We start from the raw sequence: 6,175 nt of genomic DNA on the forward strand, positions 1-6,175 counted from the left end.
AGAAGACAGCAACCTAGTCTCTTAATATATTTCACATTCATCCAAGTAACCAGGAGACTGCATCTGACTTAAAATTCCCAAAGAGTGCGGCATCAGGATTGGAGGAAGGCTTATGAACAACCTATGGTATACAGATGACACAACCTGGCTTGCTGAAAGAGAGGAAGAATTGAAGCACTTGCTCATGAGCATCAAGGAAAGCAGCCTTCAGTATGGATTACAGCTCAGTGTAAAGGAGACCCAGATCCCACAGCTGGACCCACAGGTAACATCATGAAAAATGGAGAAAAGTTTGAAGTTGTCAAAGACTTTGCCTGACTTGGATCCACAATCAATGCTCATAGAAACAATAGTGAAAAGATCAAAAGACACATTGCATTAGGTAAATCTGCTGTGCAAGACCCCTTTAGAGTGTTGAAGAGCAAGTGTATTACTTTGAGGACTAATGTGCATCTGGTCCAAGCCATTGTATTCTCTATAGCATCATATGCCTGTGAATGTTGGATGTTGACTAGGGAAGACCATTGAAAAATCAATGTATTTGAAATATGTTGTGGGAGGAGAATTTTGAAAGTACCATGGACTTAGAAAAGAGTAAAGATGGCATCCAAGTAGAATCACCCACATGGCACTCCTGTTATTTGACCAGAAAATTAAGAGACAGGCATGGGAAGCAAGCCTGAGCAGAAAACAGGACCATCGGTTCTCGAGGGTCTTGGGAGGGGAGGTTAAGGCAGGGGAAGGGAGCGGTGATCAAAAAACACCACATTTAAGGGAACAACAGGGGAATTAAAGTCAACAATGAGGATGACAGATATACTGGGGGTGCTGGAGCAGCAGCAATCTAGCTGAAAGGAATTTCTAAGAGGTGGAAGAAGGGCAAGTGTGATGGTGGGGCAGGAGGAAGGTAGAAGGAAACAAAGGAAATATCTAGGAAGCAAAGATATGGATCAACATAGGTGTGTACATATGTAAATATATTAATTCATAAAAATAAAAGTATTGGCCTGTATACATATATTTTTATGGCAATACATTGAGGAAGTAGACGGACTTTGGGGCACTGCTCAAGTCCTTTGTCAATGCTAGAACACTTTCTTCTAACAACCTGGCATTCTGTGGTGCTTACCCTCCCAGCACCATTGCTGAAGACAAAATTGGTACACAAGCAAATGTGGTAAAGAAAGCTGATGGTCCCTGGATATCAAAAGGTATAGTGTCTGTATTCTTATAGTCTGGAAGTTAAACAAGTGGCCATCTAGCAGAGAAGCAAGAAGCACACATGGAAGAAACACACCAGCCTGTGCGATCATGAGGTGTTGACAGGATCAATCAACATATATCAGGAGACCCAAAACAACTACAAAAATATACTGTTGAGAACAAAGGGGGTTGGAGCAGAGACCCAACCCCATCTGTAGACAATGGGACATCCCCACACAGAAGGGTCACAAGGAAGGGATGAATCAACCAGGGAGCAGTACAGCACCGATGAAACATACAATATTCCTCTAGTTCATTGAGACTTCCTCACCCCCCACTATCATGACCCCCAGCCTGCCTTCACTTAGGGCTAGACCAGAGCATGTACAATGGTACAGACAAGAGCTCACGACACACAGAATCAATGTCAGATAAACCTCTCGGGAATAGAATGTGAGTAGCAATACCAGGAAGATAGGGGGAAAGTGGAAAGAGTTGGGGAGGAAGAACCGATTGCAATGATGGATACATAACTACACACACCCCCTCAAGGGGGAAGAACAACAGAAATCTTGGGGGAAGGGAGACAGCAGTCGGGGTGAGATATGAAAATAATAATAATTTATTATTTATCAAGGGGTTAGGAAGCGGGGGAAGAGGAGCTTATACCAAGGGCTCAAGTAGAGTAAATGTTTAGAAAATAATGATAGCTACATATGTACAAATATGCTTGTACATTGATGTATATTGATGTATAGATTGTTGTAAGAGCTGTAAGAGCCCCCAATAAAATGATCTTTTACAAATAATAATAATAATAATAAACTGAGGTAGTTACTTTATTGTGCCAACCTGGCCAATAAACACATGTGGGATTAATTGAAGGGCAGAGGGATAAATGGCTGGGTGAGCCTCAACTTTCTAGCTATCGGGTCTCTTGCTTTGTGATGGTCATACCAGGGTGCAGCTGCCTTGGCCAGTTCCCTGTTTCAGCTTGCAAGGCTGACTTCCTACAAAACATCCTCAAGGATAAACCACATGGCCTTACCCCAATGCAGCCCTGGGTGATGGAGCACCAGTGTGGAAACCCCTGCCAGCACTGAGATGCTTACACATTCACGGACTCAGCTTTCCTCCTGTAGTCAGCATCATTGCATCTGTTTTGTGAGATGGAGGAGAACTTTGTGGATTGGTGTTGGACACATGGGTTAATGTTGGACTTGTGGGATTGGGCAACACTGAGTTGGGATGTTTTCTTGATGCACACTTCACCTTTATATAAAATTCTCTCTTATACATGAGTTTCTGTGGATTTGTTTCTCTAAAGTACCCAGACTAATACATAAACAAAACATTAACATTAAAAAAATGCCATGGACTGCAAAAAGGAGAAACTGATCTGTATTGGAAGAAGTAAACGCCAACTGGATAGCACGAAACAACTTCAAAAACATTAGAGCCCCAATATCTAAGCGTGACTGTTCAACTAATGCTTTTCTCAGCCTTCCTTACATCTAGGTGTGATTGTGCGAGGAGGTTCTGAACAGTAGTATGTGGACATAAATCGTAATCTTAACTTTTGTCAATGCCCTTAAAAGGTGAATGCTCTCCTCTTTCCATCCCTATGTTATGGAACAAGTAAATAAGTAGGGACAGGAGTAGTCAACTGATATCCTAACCAATACAACAATGAAATCTATACATACTCAGGGAAAAATGCACTGTACATAAATTTCATAAATAGCAAGCTCTCAGGTGTTACTGCAGCAATTTGATGGATTTTCATCATTTCTAAGGGTAGAGAGATTTTTCCACTGTCTCATGACAGGAAAATCCAAAGAGTTAGACATCCAAATGGGCTGCCCTACTAGACTAAATGGAACAGTCCAGCAGGAAAACACCTTTCCTGCCTGGGAAAGACAAATGATCAGTTTGTCTGCTCACTTCTCCTTGCCAGTCATGGCCATTGAGTATATTTCAAGGCACAGTGACACTTTTTCACAGAGTAGAACAGCCCGGGTAGGTTTCCAAACTGTTAGCCTTTAGAGAGAAGAAAGCCACGTCTTTCTCCCACAAGAGCAGGTAGTGGTCTTGAGCGGCTGATTTTGTAGTTTGTAACCCAAGTGTAACCCACTGTGGCCCTGGAGCTCCGCCTCTGTCCACTGTCACACACAAATCTCTATGGAAAGAATTGGGAGCAGGAGGCGAGTTGGGGCCAGAGGACCCTGACTACTCTCCCTCCTTAAGGTGTGACCCTAAATCAGACTGTGTTAGTCTGGGTGGACTAGAGAAACAATTCATAGACACTCATATGCATATAAGAAAGAGCTTTATATACAAGAGCAATTGAATATTGAGAAAACATCCCAGCCCCGTCCAGATCAAGTCCATAAGTCTGATAGTAACCCATATGTCCTCTTCAGACTCAGGAAACATATACAATGACACCTGCTGCAAAGATGGCTCACTTTTCACCCATCAGGATGGCAAAACTGACCAATGTCCATGTTACAGTTCTGTTTTTACAATCACAATTAACCGTGTTAACAATAGCAAACAACTGAATCATATAATGCTATCAGCATCTTCCCCCGTCTTCTCTTACTCAAGATCATCAGGAAGAGTTGTTTGGTGGGCGTTACTGAAAAGACTCTGGCTAGAAGAACCGCATCAAGTAACTCAATGCACCATAGGCAATGAGAAGGTGGGAAGTGAAGGAGGGGGAAATCAGTGAATGTGGAAAAAGCAGAAAAAAATTAATCAAATTCCAGATACTCAGTTCTAAAGATTTCACCTGGTGAACCCAATTTACACTTAAAATGAAAGCGGAAAGTCTGAAGATATGTTATTACGGGAGTCACTGAGTGGCACAAAGTTTAAGCATTCGACCACTAACTAAAAGGTTGGCAGTTTGAACCCCCCTGAACCCACCTAGAGGCACCTTGGAAGCTAGCCTGGCAATCAGAATCTGAGAGGTCTCAGCGTTGCAAACCCTGTGAAGTTGCTCTTCTCTGCATGCCTGAGACTGCCCAGAGACCAACAAACAGGAGTGTTTCTCAGCAATTAAGAGAGACCAGAATTACTACCCATGTGGAAGATCCACTGCTGCAGCTAGGGAACCACTTGCGAAGGACTTCATCCCAAACAGTCTGCATCTCATTTCAGTTTAAACGTATTTTCCCTTGAAATGGCGCACACAAGATAAGGGAGCACGATGATGGGGCGATCACAGTGTCCTCACGCTGACAGAGTGAAAGAATTCGCCAGAGCTATCCATCCAGAGCAGAGGAGCCCAAGCACTATTCAGTCTCCCGCCCAGTTCAGAAAAATAAATAAAGACTTAGTGCCCCGCTGGCGATTAAATGCTTTGGTACTATGGTCCATAATCCAGGGTGAAGTGTAGTTCTCTCCTTTTGCAGCCCCCCTGGATAATTTCACTGCATCCCAAGGGTGCTATCACCCATTTGGGGCGGGGGTGTTATATTGACCTAGTACAGTGGTTTTTAAACTTTGTTGACCCTGAAGAAATCTATATCACATAGGAACTGACTACCCACACCCGCACGCTTTTATACCCACATACATTTGCAGCAAGTGTAAAGTCCTCGAGGCCTCACAAAACAATGTTTATCCTTACTCTGTAGGATGCAATAATCTGATTCAATGCTACTTCATATCTTTAGTTTCAAATAGCTAAATTGACTTTATGACCCATTTCTGAGCTGTAGTCTGATCTAAACTATTCTAAAAATACCAGCCACTAACTCTCTTTTAAATATTCAAAATGTCATAGGAAAAAGATGACTAATGACAACCTGAGATGGTTCTTCTCAGTGTACTGTTGTAATTGACACCAGTGAGGGTTATGTGTTTGCATGGATGGAATAAAAACCAGTCATCATTTTTAATCTTTCTTTTCTCTTTTTTTAACAGTTGTAGCTATATATAGTTCATCTATTTCGCAACCACCAAATGCATCCTAGATCAGTAATCTTTCACATCTGATACAAATGTAACTGCAAATATTAGAAGACAGTCAACTTAAAAATATGTTGTCATTCAAACTCTTCCACCACCTATAACCTTAAATGGAAATACTTGTTAGTTCACACATCTGATGTCCAAGAAATGTGTTAACTCAACCATGAGACATTTCTGTGAGCTCTTCCTGTCACTCTCCCGAAACAGGTAAGCTTGCTTCGCACATTTCATCCCCAAACTATGCATATGTACCTCTGACATGGGCCCTGCAGGGAGCCCGTTTCTCCTCTGTGACCCGTTCATCTAGAATCTAAGCACCTTTACTTCACTAATTCCTTTAATTTCGTTTTCACGTGAGACGTAATGCTTTTTCAATGAGCTACTCCACCGGGGTCTCATTTATCACCTTCTATATGGCTTGAGGAAAGAAGAATAATTTTGTCATATTTATCGGATAACTACCTTCAAGATGTAGAAGATGGGTTTTCTTCTATGGCAAATTTCATTAGCTCAGACTCTCTTAAAAACATCTCTAACTGCAAGTTTCAGGAAGCAAACATCTGTCTTTAGTAAACTGAAAAGTTCCACAACCTGTAAAATCTTTCCTCCTTAATGTTTCCCCCCAAATAAATAAATATGAAGCTCTCCAAATGTGAAGTATCAAAATCTAAAATACTAATAACAATTGTGGATTTAAGCGCCCCATCTGCACAGAGAAAAGCTAGCAAAACGAAGATCCAGTCTCTGCAGGGAGGAGACGGAAAGACTGGAAGGTAAGCAATGGCCTCTTCATGACACGTCGGTATTTTCAACTGAACTTCAGTGGCTCATAGTTATGATTAAGTTGCATACTACTCTCAGATACTAAACTTCAGGACTGTGTTTCCCAAAGTTGGTTTGGCTGAAGTGCTTAAATATGCTGCTTCCCACCACCCACATCAAAAACCTGCAGTGATTCCTCTAACAGGGCCAGCTTGGGAAACACGAACAT

The sequence above is a fragment of the Tenrec ecaudatus genome, chromosome 9 (assembly GCF_050624435.1).
Source record: "Tenrec ecaudatus isolate mTenEca1 chromosome 9, mTenEca1.hap1, whole genome shotgun sequence".
In the NCBI taxonomy this organism is placed as follows: Eukaryota; Metazoa; Chordata; class Mammalia; order Afrosoricida; family Tenrecidae; genus Tenrec; species Tenrec ecaudatus.